Source organism: Passer montanus, unplaced genomic scaffold, assembly GCF_014805655.1.
Source record: "Passer montanus isolate IOZ18808 unplaced genomic scaffold, ASM1480565v1 scaffold92, whole genome shotgun sequence".
Classification (NCBI taxonomy): domain Eukaryota; kingdom Metazoa; phylum Chordata; class Aves; order Passeriformes; family Passeridae; genus Passer; species Passer montanus.
In genome coordinates, this window is record NW_024374590.1 from 1,755,103 (window position 1) to 1,781,762 (window position 26,660).

The following is a 26,660-nucleotide window of genomic DNA, read 5'->3' on the forward strand; positions in this document are numbered from 1 at the left end:
CTTCACTATCAAGGCTGAGTTGCTAATTAAGAAACAATCATACAACACTTTCAAGTGTTCAAGGGAGTAAGAACATCCTTGGCTCAAATTCATTTTGGTGGATATACTTTTCCTGAATTTTGCAATTTCTCTGTTCAGGTTGCACAAATCCATTACAGATTTTAATAGAGAATATAATTAATTAGAAATGAAAGGTTGTTTTAGGCCCCTTTCCTAAAGATCTTATCATTACTTTATTCCAATTTCCCCTATATCTGTACAGAAATCAGACATTGTGGGATAAAAATGAAAATGAGAAGGTTTTGAAAGGATCATTTAATTATTTCAAGCCAGGAACAATTTCTTACCATCCTGGGGGTTTGTGTTTATTTGTTTTGATGATTCAGTTCTAAAGGACATGAGATTGTTCTGTATTTTCATGTCCAGTTGTAGTGTCCAAGTTCTTTAGGGAAAATACAAGCCCACACAGAGAAGATACTAAAGAATGTTCTGAATGGAGGTAAAAGTAGGTATGAAACTCTATTTTTGCCCATAAAATGCACACACAGTACAGTGAGAGACAGAATGTACTGTAGGATTCTGTGGTTTTGACACAAAATTGATCATGTAAATGCAATGGATTTCAGTTAGTAAAAAATCAGGAAGTTAAAAAAAAAAATTTCCCCACGTGGGTTTGAGCTATGGAATCTTTAACATTTCTGAAGAAAAAGGAGTGAATACGCCAAGTAAAAATACTAAGTGAAAATTTTGAGAGCTTCGTGTCCAACTCATCTTATTTCCAGAAGTCAATTCATATCTTCACTGAAATTTGATGTGCTAAAGAGAGGTTTTATGAGACACATACAAAACACTGTTGAATATGAAAGTAGAATGCATGTGAATATAGAAAGCAGAATGAACTCAAGACTTTTAAGGAACATGGACAAAATAGACTTGAACCTTTTCATTTTGTTATTGTCTTTGGAACACCAAACAAATTTATCATCAAAATACTATTTAGGCTCTAGTGGTAGGAGAAGGAGAAAGACTGAGATACTGAAAAGGTTTGGGGAATGTAACTGGAGAGATGAGTCTTCAGTTTACAAGAGTTTTTCCCCTGCAAGAGTCTACCTTGTCCTACAGTTTTCCATCTCCCTTCAGGTTGCTGCCTGTTGTTTCAATAGATTGTCTTTTTTTCCAATTATTTTAATCTTATTTCATTTCTATACTACAAATATCTGAGCATGAGGGAGGCTATAATAATTATTTCTAGAAAGCAGAATTATTGGGATTGTTGTCCCAGTAAGGCTGAAAAAAGGCAAATAATTGAATTTATATTTGTGCATTGAGCTAGTCATCATGTGAAATTCAGGGTTTTTTCCAAATTCAATAAAGAAGAGTTAAGCCATTTTCATAGGATTCTTTTCTAGCAAAAGTGAAAAAAAAAATTCCTTGAATTTTCATCATAATCATTAAGAACAAAACAGAGTTTTTCTGCAATATCCATGATCAAAAAATTAACTTAATCTGATATTCAGAATAAAAATATGTGCTTATGTCAAATGCATTAGTCACAGATGATATACAAGAAATAGAAGTTGAAACTGACATTTGAAGTGAGGGTCATTTTGAGGTCTGCAGTTTATTTAAAGAGTTTGCTCTTTTTGAAGTAAAAAGAATAAATAAGATTTAATCTATTCTAAACAAAATCATACTTATACATGCCACAAAAAGAAACTGATCATTGTATTATCATGCATTTAATGACATAATATATTTACATTTACAATGATGTATTACTTTTACTCTCTTTTTAACTACATTTTTATCATAACAAAACAGCATACAAAAATGACTACATACTACTCTCTTTACATACAGATTAAAGAATCATTATGGTAGAAAATATACCATATCCCTCTTTATTTCTTTGCTTTAAAGAATGAAATATTGGGCATTAGGTTAAGACACCCTCAGACTTCAATGCCATTACTGTGATCCTCAAAACTCATTTCAGTTTCCATTTAAAGCTGAGTCAGCTTGCAACAGAAAAGTTACACATCTGGGAATCCCAGATAGTGATGAATGCTGACAGGGTCGGTATCAGCATTTTTCTAGCAGGTAAGTCAGATAAAGGTCTTTGGAATTATTTTTTACTTTTTTAACATTCTTTTCCTCCTTTCCTCCCTCCTTTCCTTCCTCCCTCCTTTCCTTCCTTCCTTCCTTCCTTCCTTCCTTCCTTCCTTCCTTCCTTCCTTCCATTCTTCTTCCTTCCTTCCTTCCTTCCTTGTGTTCTCAAACTATGAAACTGGTCCTTTTTTATCGCAGTCTTTATCAAAATTGTTTTTTATCTCTGAAGTTAGTGCTCAAGAGTCTACATTCACAGAAAAAGTGTTATTTTTAGTTCAACATTTACAGACACAGAAAACAGAGAAAATTCAGTTAAAATCAACATGTTTTGCCTGCTATTATAGGGAAGCCAATAATTTCTATCCTGAAATTAGTTTGCAAGGAATAGAAAGCTACTGCATACTGAACCTTAACATTATTGTCCACATCAAGATTTTTTTCAGTAAGACCTGTTTTAGATTTTAGTTTTAATTAGTTCTACAGTTTAGACTGTAGATTTAATTTTAGATTTTTTTTAATTAAAAAGTACACCAGTTGGAGATTTGTTGAAACTCTACTAGTGATAAATACAAACCTTGAGATTTAGCTGTGATGCAGTTTTATGTATTTTGCATAAAACTAGTCTGTGTATCAAAAGAGTCTTTTGACTGTAAAATCTGAAGTTTTACAGTCAACTGAAAATCTATATTCTCTGTGACAGCACAATGTGAGAAAAAAAGATTAAAGAGCATGTTTTACAGATGTGCATGAGGTTTGCATGAGATGTGGTAGAAGCTATTGTATAGTAGGGCACTGCTGACATGTAAGACATTAAGAAAGCAGGAGATGTATCTTTCAGCAGTATACCACACCACTGGTTAGAATGAGGGAAAATAATACCATGTGTTTTCTTAGCAGAATTTGGTACGTTTACTCAGAATAAGAAAAGGAAGAAATAGTGACTGTACATTTTTAGCAAATCAAGGTAAAACAAATACTAAGGTCAGTATTGAAATCTGGCCCATAATCCATGGTTTCTAACAATTAAAATGCTGCGCTAAATGTGTTGGTAAAGAATGGTCACAAGGCTAATAAACTTGTCTTTATACTTGCTAATGAGAATTTAATGTTATATTTTCGCATCTTACAACAATCTCCAGCTAGGAACAGATACGTTAATATTTATGATAGTAGATATTATAAACAAATCTAGATGTTGGCAATTCTTTAGCAGTTTTGGGCTGCTGAAAAGAGGTGACAATGGGGAAAAAACACAAAACAAAATAAAAGTCTCCAAAACACAGCAAATAAGCTTGAGCCCATTCCTAAAGTCCTGGAAATATTTAATACTACTGATATTCCTGGGATCTAATTTTTATGATGCTGTATGAACTATATGGGTAGTGTAGTCGAGAGAAATGTCCACTAGTTAGATGGCAAACATTAAATAACTGCTTCATGTTTAGACACTTCTTTAGAAATTATTAAAATTAAAATACCCCTTATTGAGAGATACATACATTATCAGTACTACACTGTTTGATTGCTGATCCTAAGAAAATGCAGTTATCTCCAAAAGACAGGATGTCAACAGGCAAAATTCCCTATCACTCAAAATACCCTTTCTCTGTTCTTCTCTAACATGCATTCTAAAACCTTTAGTAAAAACTTTGAGTTCAGTACATTTATTTAACCGATGTTCCCCTAATGAGTCTCAGGGACTATCAGTTTCTATCACAGATAGTTTAACTCAGTTTTCTTTTGATACTGGAAGACCAGGAATCTACTGTAAAACTATCCAGAGCTTAGCAACTGAAAGGTGTGAAACATAAATCCTCTTTTGTCTCTAGAATGGAATCCTTAAATTTACTATCAGTTCAAGTAATTTAGATATTTATAATGATTCTTCTAGCAACTTCAAGAACTTCAATACACTTTGTTTTGGTCCTGTTTATATTAAGAACAACTGCTGTATTTCCATTGTGTAGAAATGTGATGGTTGGTTTGGAGTTGCATAAAAGGCTCCATTGTCTGAGCCATAACCTGTGAATATTATTGTCTGCCTTGTTCCCTTTGACATTTCTGGCTTTTACGGCTCAGTAATAGAGGGGAATACTGCTGCAATGCAAAACTATCAAATTCAATTGTACTTAATGTTCATAGTCAAATGAGCATTAAACAAGTCTCATGTTGTGCAAGAAACAGCACAAAAAGTGTGGAAATGTAGGCACCATACAGGAGGGTTTCTTTGTCTTTTGGCCATCTCTCCTATTTAGTGCTACACAGCAGCTCAGTCTCACTAGAACAGAACACCTGCAGCACTTTTAGTTTCTGACCAGGTCAGAAGGCTGGGTCAAGTGCTTAAGCACTGAGAACACATCTGGATCATGCTTGGCTGAGGGGTGCCTAAATCTACCCAAGCTGTTTGGTAGGATGCTATATAAAAAGATAGCATCTCTACCTCTTGCTTCTTAAATGAAAGAAAGTTAAACTCTTGTCTTTTTCTTGGTTTGCTTTTGGCATCTCAGTGAAGTCTGTTAGTGCAGAGTGGTTTTAGAGCATTGTTTGTCAGCTGTGTCCCTCAGGATATTAAGATCTTGTCAGCTGTTTTCTAATTCCAGTGGGTCTTGTTTCAAGAGTAAATAATCTGACTACTGTGATAGGGGAAGTTATATCTACTGCTACAAAAGCTCTGGAGACAAAATTCAGATCAAAAAGGGAAGAACCTACTGAATTTAGGTAGACAGTTACCAGGTGTCTTCAATGACAAAAAAATGGATTGAAGCAGTTAGATATAACCAAGATTTTCCTTTCAGTCTGACCTAAATTAAAGACACTGTGGGGTTTCATTTTGGTCCCTTCTGCAGCAAACAGAAATTAACAGTGTAAAACATCATCAATAATCCATTAAAGCTGGACTATCATAATATCTGAGCATTATACTTATTTTACTTAATGCATCTTTCAGCCCTACTGGGACCTTTCTGAAGCTACAGTCAGGGCTTTTATGTGTAGCAACATATTAAGAGCTTAGTCCATGACACCTTCATGATATTTTTAATGATAAATTTAACAGAAACCTGAGTGACATCTCAAAAGTCAAACACATTTACAGCAATAAACAATTAAAACTTAATCCATAATTATCACAAACATTTTCCACTGAACTTAACTCCATGGAACTGCCTTGATTTATGTCACCTGAAGCTCTACACTTTGAATGCTGTTTTCAGCTGCTGTTTTAAAGTTGCATAACTGGATAAATTCTTATAGTCACTTGAGTTATCGCTCAGTTCTTTAAAGGTGCCCTGTAATTAAATAATTGCCACTCTAAAGGTTTTTAAATGGCTATTTTTGAAATTATTTATTTTTAGATTCGGCAGCAGAGTTCATTAGCATAACATGAGCACTTCTCATGTTTTAATTAATTCATCATTATGACATATCTGTAAGATAGTGTCCTTGCTTGACATACCACAAAGATGAGGCCACATTTTCAGTGTTTGCTTATTGTGACAAATATGAAACAAGCGTAAAAACAAGCAGAATTTATACAATCAATAATTTGGAACAACTGGAAATTAAAATCCTAGAAGTACCTCAGATTACTGACATTAATAGTTTCTGTATTTAAAATATCTTAGGTAATTTGTTGCTGTGGGGGTTTGTGTTTTGTTTGTTTGCTTGGTTTTTTTGGTTTTTGGTTTTTATTTTTTTTTATTCTGCAAGCCTTATGCTGACCAGTGTTTTCTTTTCACACACAGCGTAATGTTTTATTGTATTTAAGAGGCTTCTTTACTATTTTATTAAGACTATAACACACATTACTTTAAATTAATGTTATAAAAATGCTTTAAGGCAAACCATATTATTTCTTATTGCATCCTGTATATTACATTATGGGTTTGACTTTGGTAAGGACAAGTAATTTTGAAAACTGTTATAAGTCACTGCTATGCAATTTTACAATCTTTCTCATCACATTATGCAGTTATGTTTCTACTGTGGAACAGTTTCCCATAAAAATATAGTTAGCCCCTCAAAAAAAAAATAACCAGATGGTTGTTCTTCTGTATGGTAATTTTGATTTATAGCCAATAAGACTGTTAATTTTCATTAATTCCAATTACAACTTAAAAGTTAACACATTTTATATAGTGTTAATCATTAATTCAAGTCACACACTAAGTGCTGACTTATGAAATCACATAATGCCAAAGGCTAAACTAAACTTGACCATGAAAATAATATTAATCTTTCAAGACATAAGGTTTTAAAAATGTAAAGTCTAACAAATCCTGCAGTTTGGCTCTGTCTTGTCAAAGCAAGAGAAGTGTGGCTGTCAGTACTACAATATCTGATAAATAAAAGCAGAATAATATCTCTTAGCTACCACTCACCAACAGCAAAACCCACAAAGAACTTACTACATCGCTTCTTTTTTCTCATCTCCTTCTAGAGAATATTACTGAACTTGCACTAGAACCAGTCCTAAAGCATATTTAAGTGTCTTACTCACCAACAGCAAAACCCACAAAGAAGTTATTACATCGCTTTTTTTTTTCTCATCTCCTTCTAGAGAGTATTACTGAACTTGCACTAGAACCAGTCCTAAAGCATATTTAAGTGTCTTAGGTATAAAAAAACCCTCTGAAATGGTCTGAGGGTTTTGTAAGGCACTAATTACATCATACACTCATACACTTATGCATTGTCTTCAAATGTGGGGTGTTATATAACCCATAAGGGGCAAAATACCTAAACCCCCAGTTCGTAGATTCTTGTAGATCCTTGACAGGGTATTAGCATCAAATGTTTAAAGTAATGAGATTGACATTTTTGACATTTTGGTTTTTTATGTTTCTAAAGTCTTTAAAGTTTTGGGGTTTTGACATCAGACAGGAATAACAGATGCATAGGTAAATAGATACTGCTCCAAAACAATAGGCATTTAATACCCATTGCTGCTCTATTTCTTTACTTATATCATGAGTCTTTGTTTAATAAACTGGCAGATGAAAAGCAGTTTCAGCTTATGGGCAACAGATAAACAAACAAAAAACCAAACGAACAAACAAGAATAATTACCTAAAGATGTCTATTTTTGGTTGTATGTTCCAGAAGGATATTATTGTCTAAAATCTTTGCTTTGCACACTGATATCCAGTGTAAAGAACATGTATAAATATGAACGGTCATTATTAGATAAGACATTAGACTTCATTAATCTCACCACACAGTTAGTTTTGAGTCTTGATTGTTCACACTGCCTGTACAGCTGGATTTAAATCTGCATGTGTCCTCTCCCGTTCATCTATATTTTACTCTTTGTCCTTTTTTAATCAATCAATAGATAAATCAATCAAGTCAATCTCAAACTTTCAGTCAGCACTTCATTAAGCAATTAGCAGACAGCAGACTTAGACTTCAAGTTCCAAAGTCTCCAGGCCTTCCCAAAGCCACCATGCAATGTCTCATGTCTTTTTTGTGGCTGTCATAACTTGAAATAACCAACCTTTTTTGAATTATTTTTCCAAGAATAGAAAATAACAACCCAAGATGTAAAGATTAGTTCTTTAAACTCAATTTGCATATTACAACAGCGTTAATGGGAGTGTCATTCCATGGTTATTTGTTGCAGCTACATTTGCTCAGCAACAGTATGTCTAATGACTACTTGAGCTAGCATTCAAAACAGGTAAAAAATAGTAAAAAATAATTGAAAATAAAACCCCCACAATTTTAGAATTTATACTCTTTCATAGTGAGACATGAGGCAGTTCATACTGAGATAAGCAGATTTTAGGTATATTCTCAAATTTTTCCAATCAGACCTGGAGGCTTTTCTAAGAAAATATATTGAAAAAAACCCCCATCATATGTATATATTTAAATTGATTTCAGGGACCTGGACTATGTTAATAAAGTTTTTGACAATAAGCATGTAAAATGCTAATATGAAACCTTAGGGTAACCCATGGTTTTTGTTTCCTAAACATTTAAAATATGGTGGACTGTTTACCTTCATTCTTTCCCTTTGATTTTGTTTTTGGGTTTTGAATTTTAACCAGTTCTCTTTCATGAATATTTTTGGAAATAGGTGAAATTATCAGCTGCAAATAATAGAGAGATCCACCCTAATAACCCTTTGGTTTTGTGTTTGGGTTTTGAATTTTAACCAGTTCTCTTTCATGAATATTTTTGGAAATATTTTTTTGAAATTATCAGCTGCAAATAATAGAGAGATCCACCCTAATAACCCTTTGGTTTTGTGTTTGGGTTTTGAATTTTAACCAGTTCTCTTTCATGAATATTTTTGGAAATAGGTGAAATTATCAGCTGCAAATAATAGAGAGATCCACCCTAATAATCCTTTGGTTTTGTGATAGATATTTATCCCTTCATCGATACTGATAAAAAAAAGAAAAAAGAAAACAACTAAATTCCCCATAAGAAACAAAAATAAGAAAAAAACAAGTACATTAAACTGGACATATATCAAGACAAAAACTCTTCTAGGGTCAGTGAAAGAGATACAACTGTTTCTAATGGATTTCTGGTTTAGTTGTCATAAATGTAATGCCTGAGGTTTCAGAATTCTTAATAGGCTTCATATATTGATGACATTGGAACTGGATCAATTGACCAGTTTCAGTTGTTGATTGAAGTGCTCAATGCTGATTTCTGTGCATAAAAAACCCACTAACTTTCAGCTCAAGTTAGTCAACTGTGCTTCCTCTCATCACAGTTACGAAAAAAAGCAAAAATAATTCTGCTTTAGCCTGGAGTCACCTATCTATTATGTCTTTTTATGTGTCACAATTCACAGGTTTCTGTTTCTGTAAGTAAAACAGCAAAAGATAACTGATTTTAGTGTGCACACTGTACACTGACCTTATCAAATGCATTACCAATAAGGTCAAAACTTAAAGAAGAATTAATTTGTGTGCCTTTGCTTGCAGAATTACCCTTTTCTTCATCACGTTTTCTCTTCACATTTTATTTTTCTAGACAAAAAGAGCAGATATTTCTGAAAGTTAAAACTTTGCATATCTTCTCAGGTAAAGTAATGTTAACTCTACTGTTTTGATACCATTTCTCTTGATTTAGAGTAGCCACTGCAAAGAGAATCATGTCTTACCCTTTTATACTGCTTAAATGTCAAAGACATTTTTTTCTGTCCCTCATGTTATATTTTTACACCTTCTCATGCTGCTGTCTTTTTCAGGATCTTATTCCACAAACTGCCTCTCACAGCATGTTGCTGAGCTGGACCAAGATATTTTCATCACCATGTCTACACCTAATGTCCTAAAGTCATAGGAGATTGAAAGCAAAGTTGTGAAATAATTGCTGTGACCTATTTACTGCAGCTTCCTACTCACTGCTGTACTCCTGCAGCAGTGTTGTCTGTAGGGTGAAATAACGAAAAATAAATGGACTCATTACAGGGAGAAGACGAAAAACCACAAAAAACCCCATTCATTCACTGAAGTATGGGAATTAGTAGTATTATAAGTAGGAAAGCCTCTATATTAACACAGAAATAGGCATTTATGTTTTAACTACAGCTTGTTAACTTTCTGCCATCTCTTTAGATAAATTCCCCTTTTCTCTAAATCGCTCCTTTCTTTAACATGCATGTCCCTGTGGGGATATAGGGAAGCTCATAATCCTGTGCAGCAGTTCTCTCACTGGTTAAGCAATACCACTCACAAATGTGATAAATGTAATAAATGGGTAATGAAAGAGTGCCAATGGACACATAAGTTGAAAATTAATTGTTTTAAATATTGTTATATTTTACAGGATTTTGAATGCAACATATGGTCACTCCCTTTTAACTAGAGCTGGCTGTTGTTGTCACTTAAAAATATTGTGCCTCTAATTACTTAGTATCATACAAACAAAGAGTAAATGAGTGATTGTCCTTAGTATAAGAGCTTATAATCAAGAAAGGAAGAAGCAAAATCAAAATACCTCCTATTTTCCGGGACAAAGTATAATTCAGTTATTCTTTATTCCATAGGAATGCATGCCTTCAGTTACCCTTGTCTGGAAAGTTAAGAAAGGGACATAGGCTTTATAGAGAACTTAGAAATGAGCAGGGGTGCTGTGAGTGGAAATCGATATAAATACAGTATGGAACAAGGCACACAGTGTTACTTTGGCAGAGGTCATCTGTAGACTGGCAAATCAGACAAGCAATAGGATGAGCAGTTTCTCTAGCATTTATTTCTAACAAGAGTGATGAAATTGTTTTCTGAGCAGTGAAAAAGGTGCAGCTTGATTTCCTATAGCTTGCTGAACTATGCTTCAATGACAGGACAAATTCAGATCCCATGACATGTCCTGTATCTGTACTTCCCACACTTCCCTATGTTGTTTCTCTCTGACCTTGCACATGCTTCCCAGGATCACTCAGACTCACTCATTCACTCATTAATTACCGGTTACATAAGAAGGGGTGCATCTTGATCCATTTGTTATTTTTTGGCTGCTAACAGGTCAAACAGAGAAGAAAATTTATGAGCTTAAGCCTTTCTCAGGCCAGGCATTCCTTTCCAGCCACCTGGCTGATGAAACACAAAATAAATAGTCTTTGAGTGTTTCACTCTTCTCAAATGTTACAGAAATTATTAATAATTAAAAAAAATATTGTGAAACAGATGATAAACAGATGGGAGATAGATAAGTAATCAAAGCTTCATTCAATTAAGGAATTTTTTAAAAAATACTTTATTTTATTCAATTTTAAGGAAGCCATAAATACAAGAAGTCTCATTTTTGTGCCTTGTGTATTATTATTACAAGTGATAAACAATTAATAACATTTTAAGTAAAGCAATTACCTGAACTAATTTTACCTAAGATCAATTAAAATCTCGTAATTGCCTACATATGATTGTATATCCCCTGGCTACTCTTGGTGTGTGAAGAAAGCATGGTTTTAAACGTGGATGTCTCTTTATTGATTTAAAAGAAAGTCCTCCAAAATCTGTAGAATGATGAAACATTATATATGTTAGTCATCTAGAAACATCACTGTGACATCACTTGCACCACCTTTCCATAAAAAGAAAGCTGTTCTTCCAAGCAGAGCTATTGATTTATGTCGGTTAATAGATCATTATGTGATACCATAACTAAAACAGCAAAGAAAATTATTGGATTAAAAATGTAAGACTGTCAGGTAGGTATAGAGAGAAGATCCCTTATCTACACATATTCATATGGAAATTACTAGCCTAATACTGATAATATTTCTGGAGCATCTCCATTTGCTCACTGCTTTTTTTTTTAAATGTGTCAAATGCTCCAATACAAATTTGATACATAAAATCAACTAAACAAAAAGGCTTTTATTGTGTGTGTTTAAAATGTCAGTAATTACAAAAGACACAAGTGAGTCTGATTGTGGAGAAGCAATAATAATATCCACAGAGAGTAAAATAGTAATCATCACATTAAACAAAATTTGGCAATCACTTCTTTGCAAGAAGATAATTTGTTTACACGCATAGTTTGTTAATGTAAGACAAGAATATACTCAAGCAAGTATTAATGTGAAAGGAGATTACAGTCTAAGGGGATTATAGTCATGCAATCACCTGTGGGCATTTATGTGATTATGCAAAGACTTTTTTGTTAGTGTCAGAGGACTCTTAAAGGAAAGCTGCATATACGGGTGCACTTATGGATCCTTTTCTGGAGGATTGTCCCAAAAATTGGAAGCAAGAGAGCACTGAAGAAAATTTTTCATTAAATGAAAAATACAGCTGAGCCATAATAGCTCCCTGTTTTATGATCTTCAAGTACTTCAGTCTTATATCTAGTCTTAGAAAGAAAATTTCCTTTAAGCAGCTGTCTTGTTATGTGCTGTAGTTTTTCCCTTCTGTGCATGAGGCAGAATGGCAGAACATAATAGAAGCAGAAGCACAGAAATGTCAGAAAAACCTGATTACATGATATATACAATACCATGCAAGGTTTTTGCATGCAGAACATTACTTCTAAGATGGGTTTCAAAAATTTTTGATTTATTTTAATGATCAACATAGATGTTCTATCTGGGTATACTAATGGTTCTTCAATTTAAAAGAGGCAAACAAGCAAACAAAACCTTCAAAAGTTACAGCTGAAACCATCTCTTCACAGCCCAGACATTACTTACACAGTTCACTGCTTTATTGTTCTCATCAACTATAGTATGTCTGTAATATTTTCAGTTAATTTCTTTGCTGGATATTGAAGTAGAAAAGTGCAACAGTAAACATTGCATATTATAAAAAAGCAGAGGCTATAAAGGAACCAGCTATAAAACATGACATTAAGCGTCTTTTACATCGCTGTGTGCTCAGCAAAAGTCACTCTGTAGCAAATGTTTCCAGAGTTATAGCATGAAAAATTTGGCTCATTGAGTTTAAGACCAAAAAAACAGAACACTTCTCTGAATGACAACTGGATGGAAGCTGCTAGATGGTTCTCATTGGTTGTAAAGAGATCAAATACAGTGTTCCAAATCAAAAGCAGTACATTGACTTGAAAAATTGAGGTGCTACTACCATTTAAAAGGGCAAAATTCCAAACAAGGTTTAATTAGATAAGAGGCAGATTGATCTGTGCTTATTTGGATAAAAAGTAATTTTAGTGGCTGTGAAGGTTTAGTGGACTCTGCTGATTTAAATATACTGACAGTAAAGAAACATTTGCTGAGTGTAACTCAGATAGACTTACAATGCAGTAGATGCTCAAGATCTGAAGAAAATGAAAGGTAAGCAGCTGAGAGAATCTGAATAATCTATACACCTTAATGGTGTTGGTCATAACTACAGTAAAGCTGAAAATTTGTGAACAGTCTATTCATCAATTAAACACATTTTCTAAAGTGATAAAATATGATGTAACTGTGTTACTACCTCCCTTACTGCCATGTTATACCACCACTGCTAGTCACAGACCCATTCTGCAGCTGTGGGTCAGGCAAGAGGCAAAAGTAATGTGAGACATGATATCAGCTTCGTACTATTAAGGTACTTCTCATCAAACTGTTTCGGAATGTATCTGAACTTGCTATCTGATATCTGATAATTGTACCTTGGCCAGCATGGCCCATTTTGCACTGTATAGTCATTCTTATGTCATTATAAGTGTATGCATAGGAACTTGCCTGCAACAACGGTAGAACCTCTGGTTTTCATTTAAACAACTTTTACAGGTGCCCAGTGCCATTTGTGATGCTCTAAGCTTTGTTCTCAAGATCCCACTTGATACTATCCAGCCCTGAGCAGGTAACTCAAGTACTATAGGCTTCCACGTAGTACTGAGTGATTATTCCTGGTCAGCTGGAATGCTCCTTTAAGGCTCAGTGAGATGCATGTAGGGAACAACACAGAAGTTCCACATTTCATTTTAATTCCCAGTTTTTACTCCTATGCCACATAACAGCAAGGTCCCAAACTCTCTGTGTGTGTTTTCATAGTTTTTATTAACTTCAGATGGATTTGTTTGCAAGGATATGAGACCACAATTTGTGGCTTCCTTTTTATTTTTTTATTTTATTTTGTTCCTTTCTGTAAGAATAGAGGACATTGGATCTATAGCTATAGCTTAAATTTTTGTTTATCTTGTTTTTTTTTTTAAAGTAAAGCCTTTTTTCCTGCTCTCTACTGCCTATATCTCCCTTCTGATCCTAAAATGGTCTGCTTTTCATTGTAGACAGACATCTATACTTATCTAAAATAACAGTTAGACTTTCCAGCAAGTTTTCATGAAATCTGTGTATCTTCAATAACCATTTGTTTGCTTTACAGCATTACCCATGCAGGGATCTGAGTCATGGCTGACCTGTGGTTCTTGCAGGTCCTTGAAGAGCAGTAAGCCCATGGTGAGGGTGCACTCCTCAGCCGGGGACTTGCATGGGGTTCTGGGGTTGCATCTCTCTCCCCACACTCTCCTTTGTCTCCTCCTGGGGGCCCCATGGGGAGGACAGGGTGTAGAGGGCAGAGCCCCCACAATGCCTGGGGTTCTATGGCAGAAGTCAGATTTATGGGGCTGAAATTTCTGCTACACACTTTGTATTTCATGCAGCAAACAGGATGACAGAAACAGAGGAGAAAGCTGTACAGTGATGCAAAAGGCAGGCTTCAGAAGTATGCAGGAGAGGTATATTGAGAATTTTAAATTATTCATCAGTGTCAGCACACTTGACTGCCCCACTAAAATGCAAAGGCATGTAAGATGAAAAGAAACATCAAACCTGAACAGGAACGAGAAAATAACAAATCTAAAACACAAGTTTTCATACAATTTTGCAGGTAATTTAGGCACAAATTCCCGAAGCAGAAAAATTACTGCTGAATGAAATATAAAAAAAAAAAAGTAAAGGACATGCAATTGTTAAGAAATAACACCTTCATGTGCACTAACAGTGAAATAACATTGGACGTTACCTCAGAAGTGTTCCCAAGATACCTGACTGACTGGAAGATGGGAACATTCAGAGTAGATATGTGTTTTCCCTCTACTGAGGTTTTTGGTTTTTTCAGTGATTTCCTCAATTTTCTAAAAAAAATAAAAATCATGTCTGTATAACAGTGAGTTGATGGGAACTAGAAAATAATGAGAATACTTTATCAAAATTTTTAATGAACTAGAAACAATCTGTCATGCTGTTGAGCCTCTTGCTTCTATAGATTTCAGTTAAAAGGAAAAAAAATTCTTCAAAGACTAGGATAACCTGAAACAGATACTATGCTTAGTTGGACTAGAAGATAGCAAAATCCACACAACTTCCATCCTTTCCCACACAAAACTTCTTTTTGCACAATATGCGGGCATACCTTTACATTTTCCCCACCTTTCCCACTAAATCACAGGAGATTGTTCTTGGAGACAAGCTTTGACCAACTCATTTAATTAGCACAATATACCTTTGGGTCTTCTTCAGAAGTTCCATTTAAACTAAACAGCCCCAACATACTGATTAATGAGCTACACTAGGTAGACAGAAAGGAATTAATTTTTCATTTGAGATCTTCCAGTAAGATGTCTAAATGAAAAGAAAGTATTTTATCTTGTACAAAGCCATGATGATCCAGTACAACACTTAGGACATGCAGGACTCTTCCCTAACACAAGGCAACCCAGTACCATAATAGATTGAGCTGGAAGTGACCTTTAAAACTCATCTAGTTCTTCCCCTAAAATGCAATGAGCAGTGCCATTAGTACCTAGAATAGGTTGCTCAGAGCCCTGTCCAACCTGACCTTGAATGTCTCCAGGGATGGGGCATGTACCACTTCTGTGTAAAACCTGATACAGTGTTTCACCACTCCCATAATAAAAAAAAAAAATAAAAATTCCACATATCTAATTGAAGACAGTGCTAATGCAGTTAGAGATTCCAAGAAGTTTTAAGAGCATGTGGTAAACAACTGATGAACTGTAGTCAGTGGCAAATGTTATCATTCAGATCACAAAAGTGCTATCAGGATTGATCTGGTCAAAAAAACATGACAAGCAAAGAACACTGAAACTATTTTAATATGGTCAGCTATAATTTTGTAAGCTGCAGCATGCTCTGCAGAGTGTGATGTGATGGCTGACTGTGCTGGGTATGCTCAGAATGTGTAGAAGAATTCAGTGTTGTATAACATGAAGGATTCTATAAGAAGTGACTGATGATTTAGGAATGGGAGGAAAAGCACACAAAACAAGCAAACAAAAAATAATTTCTTGGTATGACATCACCAAAGAATAGCACTAAAAGTTGAGAACTGGAGTAAAGCCTGGATTTCCCAAAGCATTTGCATAACATCTGATTAAACTTCATTTAACCATGGATTTACTTATTTCTAGTAGATGTGGGACTGATCTGCTCTAACCCATGTAGCTTGTAAGTCCCACCTGGGGTGTTACAGTGCACTTCATTTGTATCTTGAAATTATATGGCAATCTTCAATACCTTCTTGTCCTGCTGCACCAATTCCTTTTCCCACCACTTTTAAGGATCAACTTGTGAATGAGCTCAAAGTACTACCTCAGCCAGCCAGCCTGTAGGTCATTGGCCATACTCTTCATTTGGTGTGCAGTCATGCTGTTCCTGCACAGAAGGTATGCTCAGCTGGTGCTGGCTGGAATTGCTTGAAGCAGTTGGAAGAGACTGTGAGAAAAAAAACAGACAAAAAAGGCAGAAGCAGATGGAAGTTTCGGCTACTAAGCTATAGTAGTATTTCCAATACACTGGACTTTGATGGCTGTCAGTATTCTCCTGCCTGTACAGCAGAAGGATGAACAGCTCTAGTGAGAATTACTCTCCATCCTGAAGTGGTTGCAGTGATCAATACTCCTCATGTATACCTTACCATAACTCAAATGCCACATAACATTTCTCGTCCAGCCAGCCTATTGTAAATTCACTTTTGCTTGCACAGCTGAGAAACTTTGAGCTGGGTCTTCCATAGGTGTTGATTCATATGTAGAAATAAGCTTTGTATTAGAGACATGATCTGACCTAGCTTTTAAATTTCCTGTTACTTTATTTATATCTCTTATAAAGTAACAGTGGGCTCAGAACTGACCACTAAAACTGAAAAGAAAGACCTTGAATTTACCATGGATACTTTTGTGAAAATATTAGCTCATTGAATAATGAAAATCGAAAAATAAACTGGACATTGGGAATTGCTAGCAAGAACATCATTATGCCATTTTATACATAAAAAACACATAATCCATTTGCTCTTCTTTTTGTTGTTCACATTATTTCAAAAGATATAGAAACCAAGAAGGATGAAAAGAAGAGATGAAAAAGCCAGCATTTTTCCTGTGAATTTATGGATACACAGCTTGTCAGCAACAACAATGGGAAAGCAGTTGTCATGGGGGCACTGTGTACCTGCAGAGCATCTGTGCAGGAAGTAATTGGATTGCATCCAATGATAGCTTGCTAAAATACAGAAGGTGGTTAAATATACTTCTGGTGAGTGTATTTGTAGATGCTAATGATATTTTTTAGTTTCTGCATATATTGCTTAGGACCACAGCTAATCTCCTATTTAAATTCTTGGCATAACATAACAAAACCTGATATTTGGGTTTGTGGTACAAGATGTATAGACTGGCTGTACAGACCACTCTTCCTGTTTTGCCCTCCAGTATTCATCTTTATTCACACTCTAGATTCCTCATTTTATGTACAAAGTCATATGCATCTAAAATATGGATGTATAATCTTGGCATGACCCAACTCCTTCCATTTAAAACAACCAGAGTTCTGCATCTGTAAACCAATCATATTTTAATACGATTAATATTAGTCATATTTTCATTCATATTTTTATTTTTATTCTATATGGATTACTTAATCTTTTCCCAAAATGAACATTTCAAAGAATTACCTTGTATACTTCTTGCCTTATATTTCCCCAGGAAAAAAAACTGCAATCAGTATGAACTTTTAATTTTTTTTTCTTTATGAACAAACAGAAAAAAGTTACTTAACCAGCCACTAATTCATCTAAAGCGCTATTATAATTAGGGGCAATTCAGCCAATACAATTGTTGATTCTGAGGGCCGTTCTCCAATCAAGATGTACATGACTCCTGCCTGAAGAGCTGGATTGCTCTCAAGGCTTTACTGCCAATACTGAGAGGGAGCTTGGTCCTCTTGCCTAACTGTAGACTTCTAGTGTTATTTGAGGTGTTTCAGGCAGTCTGGGATATCTACAGAAGGCGAACAGGTATGATCCAGGGAGATCCTCATCCAACAAACTAGCATTCACAGGCCAGACAGGTTTCTCTGAGGCAACTTTCATGGGGTAACTGATTCTTCCCTTAGCTCTTCTCTGAATTGTAAAAAGAACTTAGACACCTTTGCGCACAAGTATCTTATGCCTTAATCAAGGATTTTTAGTGCAGCTTGGGAGGCTGTAACATATTTCATATGACCTCCACCTGGTGCTCCAGCTGGCTGTGGGTCTGCTGTAGGTTCTGTGTCAAGTCTGCCAACCACATGCAGGTACTGTGGATTCCTTACTGTGCCTCATATTGCACTAGATGCCTAGTTTGAACCACTGGACAAATTAGTTTAGAAAATTAATATTCCATATAAAAAGGTATTTAGTGCTGCACCTGCTTTTCAGTGGCATATCACTGACGCTTTGAATGGAAGATTAAGAAAAATCTTCTCTAAAAATGCACAGGAATAAAGAGATCTTTTTGCTTCTACTGCACTCTCAATTTTTTCTCTTGCAGTGGTTGTTTTATAAACTGATGACTGAGATTAATATATCTACTAAACTATAAAGTATATTGAGACAAGAATTTTTTTGTTGTTGTTGATTCTTCTTTTCTTCCAGTAATTAAGCCTTTCCTGAATGCATTGTATCCTGCTTATGCTGACTTTCATTTAGAGCTGATGCTGGTCTGCTGAATACAGCTTTATTAAAATCCAACTGTTCTTGGAATTTTTCTTGCTTTTATACGGGAGAACAAATTTAAGTACATGGAAAATCTGCTGAAACACCCGCAACCCCCACCACCACCCACACATGACAGAAGTATATTTCAGAAAGCTATAGTTTAGATGTTTAGTCAGGCTGCATAAATATTTTTCTATTCCTTGCTGCCCATATGAAACAGCAAAGGATTTCCTTTTCAGCCTTCTATTTTTTTTGTCTGGGGGTATAATTCTTGTTTCTCTTAACTAAAACTTCCTGGGTATGCAATGCAGAGTGATTAGCAAATTAAAAGTTCATATTTATTCTCACATTTTTAAAGCATCCAGAAGCAGTGAATGAGGGGGCTTGCCAGATTTCTTGTGCTAAAACATTTCATAGTACATTTATTCCACTGAGGAGGATGTTACAAAATAACACCACCACCAAGGGCAATGGGATAATGAAGCAGCTACACTGCATGAATATGTTTTTGGATTTCTCAATGAACCATTGAAATTGAAGGTAAATATTCCAGAATGTGCTTTTCACTTATTTATTTTAAGGTAAATTATTTATTTAGGCTACTAAAATAGGGATTGTATTTATTAAGCTTGGCCAGCAGGGCTCTCTCTTGCATTATATTTGAATTCAATCAGACCATTTTAATTTTGTGTGCATAGTGTCCTTTTCTAGGCAATTTTAACCCTGAAATGATAAAGCACTAGTCTTATTTATGGAACCTATTAGCAAGGAATTCGAATGCCTTTGGATTCCAAGTTACAATAGAAAGATATTTGCTAGATTTTTGCATTTTAATTAATTTGATTTTTTTTTTAGTGATGATGTGTATATGCAACACTTTTAACTGCAATGTCTCTTAGGTAATTTAAATAGCAAAAGTTGTAAAATTTGAGTACTTACCACTCAAATATCAAAATCTTATTGTATACTTTCAAGACCTCAGGGAAATCCTGATGCTTGTTCAGATCCCACGTCTAGATACACAGATACTATGACTCTAGCTTGAATCTGTGTTGGGACAAGACTTAGGTACAGAACGTTCCTTCATGTCTTATGGTTCTTATGGAAAGAAAATAAAATCAAAGTTGCCCATTTTGAGCAGTCAGGGTTCAGGATCATACTCATAAAAAAATCAGACCTGCTTTCCCTTTATACCAAACCAACTTTTTTTTTGTTTTTTTTGTTTTTTTTTTTTTTTTTGTTTTTTTTTTTTTTTTTTTTTTTTTTTTTTTTTTTGCAATACGTAATACCACCACTGGCAAAGACATTCCTGTGTTATTCCTGTGTATTTCTTTGTGGTAATTTTATAATGATATTTGAAAATAGATATCTTAATAAAACATTGTACTTTTAAATGCATGAAAAGAAAAAGTTCCAATGTGAACAAGAAGATCTAGTAACTTAGTGGAAGAGAGTTACCCCATTTATCTCAAATGCCTATCCAGGACATTTAAAAGCGCCTATCTCTCCTCATCAGATACAGCTATACCTGGCTTAGACTAATGATCTATCTGTTTCCACAATAAAAAATTGTGTCAGATGCTTCCAACTTCCTCTTCCTACAGAATTTCTCTTTTTATGTCCAGAAACTATGTATAGCATTTAGAACCCAAATTCTTGTCATTCCAACATCTCTGTGATGCAACTGCAAACTCCCATGTGAGATAAAGGAAACATTGTAGAGAAGACTACAGAGTCCCAAGAGTACCTAATTCACTTCAGGACAAGTACATTGCCTGGCAGCTGCTAAGACTGACATAAATCCTTTTGCAGGACTGGAGACATTTTAATAGTTGCTGTGATAGAAGTGGGGAGTTTTTTTGCAGCTCAGCTTGCCCTACTTGTTATTCCTATGATGTTACTTTGAAGAACCATTTCCTTTGAGTTTTACAATGAAGCAGACATACAGCATTTGTAATGATTGTCCTTAAGTTTTCTTAAAAATTATTTACTTAAGAGGTATCTGTTGTCTTTTTATGGGGCATATGTATTTCAATGAGCACACAACCTTTAACTGTAGTGTTTATACCATGTTTATAAATCACAGAAAAGTTTCAAATCAGAACTTTAGAGGAGAGACTTTCAGGTATAGTTGCCTATTCCTGTTCTAGAGTACAATTTTATTCAAAACCCTAGAAAATCTTAGGACAGATTCCAGAATCCTGAACACCCAAGAAATGTTTTTGAATGTAGATGCATAAGAAAGAATTTAAGCAATTAGTTTTCAAGCCTGAGATTGCAGACTTACATATAGTTAAATATGTTAACTGTATGTAACAGCACCCAATGATCCAAGATTCAGCTCATCTAATTTAGATCAATCATAAGTTAGATTAGAGAGTGACTCAGAACACAGAGTAAGATCAATATCTTCTTGGTTTCTAGCTTTTTCCATTGACTGAAGACTGAATCAAGATGACTGCCTCTGAGGCTACTCAAGATAAAATAAATTAACCCTTTCCTGTTTGACTCTACTGTAATATTTAAGTATTGAAGAGATGCAACAAAGTTTCTTTTAAATATTGGATATAATAGAGACAGAGTAAATTAAGATTGAACCAAGGTTTAAGTTAATTTTGAATCACTGAGCAGTCTGGAGATTCTTAGCCTTTGCTTTTAATTTCCTGTTAAGGATTCTATCTGCAACTCAGATCCAGAAATTATAAAATACTAATACAAAGGCTTTTATTGTAGAATTTCTAGCCAGGAATGGGACAAGACCAGAAATACTGGTCTCTTGTTATTATTATAAATAAAGTGAAAGGAATAACAATATTTTGATCCAATAATCATGGACCTTTAGTAAACCAATCCAAAACTGAGAACTTCCTACCTCATGGCCTTCTGCCATGGACTATGTAACATAAGCTTAATGACATTGACCAAAATGAGATTCTGTGTAAATCACAAAACTTTACAGCACATCAGGCATCTCTAGCAGAAATAAGAGTTGAGAGCAGACATTTTATTTAATTTTTGCCACTTTTCACATCAGTGCTGCACAGTGCCAAGATTCATTTATGACTCTTTTGTTCATATCCCTGTTCCTTCACTTCTACCAAGGTCAACATGCTGTACTAGAGACAGTTACAACAAAACCCAACAGAAATCCGACAGTAAATTTCATTTAAAAATCAATCTTTGTTATAACATTACAAGACCATTTCTAAAGGCTATCTCTGTAAATGTATGATTAGTATTTAAGGGAACACATAGATAGTTAAAGGTATATGCAATGAAATTGTAGAAGAAGCATTAAAATATGTAAACGGTCCTTCTATTCTTAGTTATTAGCATCAGTTATTACTAGCATTTCATAACTGCAACTTCTTCTAGTCGAATCTTATACAAAATAGGTATAGGTTTGTTGGAGTAAATCCATATTCATTCAGCAATACTTTACACTTGCAAGAGAATTGCAGGGTTGCTGAAAACAACAGGAGAGGAATTAGGATAACAGTAAGGCAAAGAACATCATTGTCAATTTATCACCCCTTTGCTCCTTCTGTGTTAAAAAAAAACAAACATGGAGGGGAGTCTGGCATAGGTTCATAAGTTTAATATGGAAATTCAGGACTACCTGAACTTCTGCCAGAAATGTGCACAGTCATGAGTGATATTCATGTTAGATATATTTTTGTAGAAATTAGGTAAATGAGCAGTTAGCATGATTAACCATTCCACTTTAGCTTGACATCTGCTCACACCTTTAAAAATATGTTTTCTGCCACCAGGGATCGATGTATTGATAGAATGGGGTTTTTTAAGTATTTGTTCTTTTTAAGTGCTTTAAGTAAGAGGCATGCAATTACAGTGAAAACATTAAAGAAACAATAATCAAACATATAAATAGAAAATAGTAAGCACCAGTAAACACTGTGTAGTTGTTCACTGATAAATGATATATAGATGGTACTGAAAATGTCAAAATTGTGACTCCGTTAGTAATTTTTTCTGCAGAACAGTAAGGTCACTACTATATACCAATGACTCTCCAGGTTATAACTTCTCAGATTGTTTTAACTTCACACATATATTCTTCCAGGCCTGTTTCTGTGGTAAATAGTTTCAGTTCTACCAAGATTTTACAAGGTATGTTTTAGAGACAAAATTTATTTCAACTCTGACCATGGTCTTACTCTGCCTTGTGACTAGCACTTTAAACTTCAAAGCTGATACCAACTTAAGACAGATCATCACCATCCTTCTCTCACAGTGAAAATGATCTACAGTTTTCAGCTAATTGTCTTTTATTTTATCACTGTGGGCAAGCATGTGTTTAGCCATCTCCAGAAAAGCAGGAATGCATAACATGTAACTGCTGTCTGGCAAGAGAAACACCATCACTCCAAAGATTTTCCCTTTTCTACTCCTTCCCTTTTCTTCTTCTTCCCTAGCTTTACATGCTGAGCACGATGCCATATAGTGTGAAATACCCATTTGGTCTATTGGGGGTCAGCTGTCCCAGCTGTGTTGCCTCCCAGTTTCTTGTGCATCCCCAAACTCCTCACTGGTGAGGCAGTATGAGACACAGAAAATTCCTTGTCTCTGTGTAAGTGCTGCTCAGCACTAACAAAAACATCCTTGCATTATTAATACTGTTCTCAGCACAAATCCATAACATAGCCTCATGCTAGCTGCTGCGAAAAAAATTTAAATCTACCTACCAAAGCCAAAACCAGCACAAACAGTAAAAAACAAAACTAAAGAAGTTCTAGAAATTAGATACTCAGGAAAATTGGTTTTATGAGGAATTAATACCATTTTCAGGAAGATAACTATTAGTATAGGGTTATAGAAGTCTACATTTGAAGAAAAGAGGTGACAGGAGAAAACAAAGAAATAAAACACACCAAGACATAAACAAAATAAACAATCAAAGAAACATCCCTCTCCCTCAGAAATTACATCAATACTCTATATAAAACACATAAAAACTAGATAGAACTGAGAAATGAGATTACCAATAAAAAGTAAATTAAGAGAATACTGATTTATTGTGCCATCAACTCTTCAAAGGTGTTTGAAAGACATTTATTTATTATTCTTCAACTAAAACATAAAAGTTTTATCTAAAACCAGCTCTCTGTAAGATAACAATACTTACAGATTCTTTTATGAAAAGCTACGACCAACAAATTCTTTGAAAAACAGTGGTGAGTTGACCTTGGCAGGCTTCCATACTGCCACCCAAGTGCTTTCTCACCCCTTCTCCACAACAGGACAGAGAGAGAAAATAAATGGAAAATCCTAAGGGTCAAGATGGAGATAGTGAGATAATTTACCTATTACTGTAATAGGCAAAATAGTTGACTTGCGGAAACTAAATTCAATTTATTGCCAAATAGAATAGAGTTGCATAGTGAAAAGAAAAGAATTTTCATGCTTTTCCCAAACCCATTCCTTTTTCCTCCAGCTCAGTTTTAATCGGGAAACTAAATTCAATTTATTGCCAAACAGAATAGAGTTGGATAGTGAAAAACAAAGAAAAGAATTTTAACACTTTTCCCAAACCCATTCCTTTTTCCTCCAGCTCAGTTTTAATCCTTCACCCCTGACTTCTCCACCTACCCTTAGTCTGAGCAGCATAGGGATGATGAGAAATAGTGTTGTGTCAGTTCATACCATTTCAACTCTACCTCTCCTTCCTTGTAATGCTTTTTCTCTGCCCAAGAAGATGTATTCTCCTCAATTCCTTCAGAAAGTATCCACCCACTTTGGTGTAGGAACCTCCATGGTCTGCAGTGTGGACATACATATTGATGTGGTCGCCTCCATGCAGCACTTCCTTTCCTTACTTAATCTCTCACCTTGATGTCTGAAGAGCTATTTCTTTTCAGGTTACTTGTTGGGTTCTTTTTGTTTGTTTGTGTTCAATTTTTCCACTCATTTCTCCCTCCTGGGGCAGCATTTTACCTTTTCTGAAATGCATTTTCCCAGAGGTGTCACCCTCTCAGCCAAGGGGCTCATCTGTGTCCCAGGAAGGGTCCATTGGAACCCACTGGAACTGTCTGTCCAGAATGGGACTGGGAGACTTGAAGTTGAGTGATATGAACTACTTTATGTTCTTTTGGCTTTCTCTAGGTAAAACATGAATCACAGCCACTCCAATGAAGCCAAACTAATCAAAGGAAGAAAAATATAACAAAAAACTTCAAAAAATATTGATCAGCAGTATGTAATTAGTGAACATTTTCTAAAATATGGCTCTGTTATTGGGATGCAAAAAACAGCTGAGAAGTGTTCAAATTTGTTTCCCCTGCTCCCTTGAGAGCTGGATTGAGAGTGGAAATCATAAAGAATAAGAAACTTGTAGTTACATCACTTTTTAAGTCCATTATATCATACAAAAATGTTCTGTCTCAAAGTAACTTGTTTCCTTTCAAAGACTGAAAGTGATTATTAATATCACCTAAAGTATCTTCTTAACTGAATCGGAAATGAACAGAAATTTTCAGTTTAACCAAAGGGAAGTAAGGTGGTTTTGAATTTTTGGTTTTGTTTTGTTTGTTTCTTTTTCTTGGGTTGTTTTTTTTTCTTTTCTTTTTTTTTTTTTAGTGTGAATTAAGGAGCACCATAACCTTTATTAAAAGTAACATGAGATCCTGCGAGTAAAGTATAACTAAGGGGAAATACGGAAAACAGTGGTGAATTAAGGAGCACCATAACCTTTACTAAAAATAACATGGGATCCTGCGAGTAAAGTATAACTAAGGGGAAATACGGAAAACAGTGTTTCTTTTATGTTTCTGTGAACAATGTAGTGCTTTGAATTAAATTATTCACATTTGTGAGCAGCAAAGCAGTGAAAGAATTACCTGTATGATAAATGCACTTCATTTCTCTCATCTGTTTGCAAGTGGAACTTGTGGGAGACAGAATGACAAAATGATTGAATATAAGGTCTGGGCCAATTTTACATTGAATCTTGATCAAATGTGACTTTTCCTTATATCTAAATTCACTGTGCCTTTTGTGTGAGTTCTTCTGCCAAGCCTAATCCATGAGTCAATATTTTCAAAATGGAAAGTATATCAGTGATACTGAAAACTCTAACAAATTCATGAACAAAACTTCAGTGAAAAATTTTACACACTTTCATAGGAGCCAGACGATTTATTGGAGTTGATTAAAAGTCTGAAAAAAATTACTCTAGAAAAAATTCCAAATTTAACAGAGAGTACTGTATTTTTTCATAAACTTTATCATTGTAGAAAAATACCATTCTCTATTATATACATAAGGTGAACAAATATGTATAGAAATTTTTCTTTTATATTTTAGACTTTTCCTCAATTTATTTTTGAAAAGTAAGAGATACTTCAGTTCTTAATAAGTGTTGATTTTGTATAAATTTCCTAGATTAGTTCTTGACAGTGGTTTTTTTTTTTGTTTTGTTTTTGTATTGAGGACAACATTTTTGTCCTCCATATGTGCATATGTGTATATTTTTATGGATACTTCATCCCTTGAATGTTGTATCTATTGTGCACTTATGGTTTTTTTTTAAGTTGTTTTTTTCTTTACCTAATGTTTTAGTATTTATCTTTATAATGAACTTTTCTCAAAACACATCTCTTTGATTCATTTAGGAATAGCATGTTTTGCTGCCATTATTCCATCCTTTTCAGAAGGAGAGAAATGGTTCTGCTGTAGTGTGCAGAATATGTTTTCCACAATCTGTGAGGTTACAGTAAATATTAATCTATGTGCCAATTCTTTAAGAAAATATTCTAATCCCAAAAGAATTCAGATCCTGCTTATATGTATAATAAAGTCAATAAAAAGGAATTAAAAAAAAAAAAAGAAAATAATAAAATGTGTACGTATTTCCAGTCCTGGTTCTTAAGGCAAGCTCAAGATACATTTCTCTAGTGTGTTTTATTATTTAAAAGCTTTTCTTTTGTAGCAGTATGTTAAAAGCCTTAATATCATCATGGCGTAATGCAACGATAATTTGATGTGATTGAACAATATTAAGAGAACACAATAGTTAATAATGTGATGTGATGGACAGTCATAGTTGTTCACATGTTATGTTGATGGGCCGGCCTAAATAGCTAGTGTTTCAAAAGACATCATATCAGGAAACTTAGACTGCATAGCTTC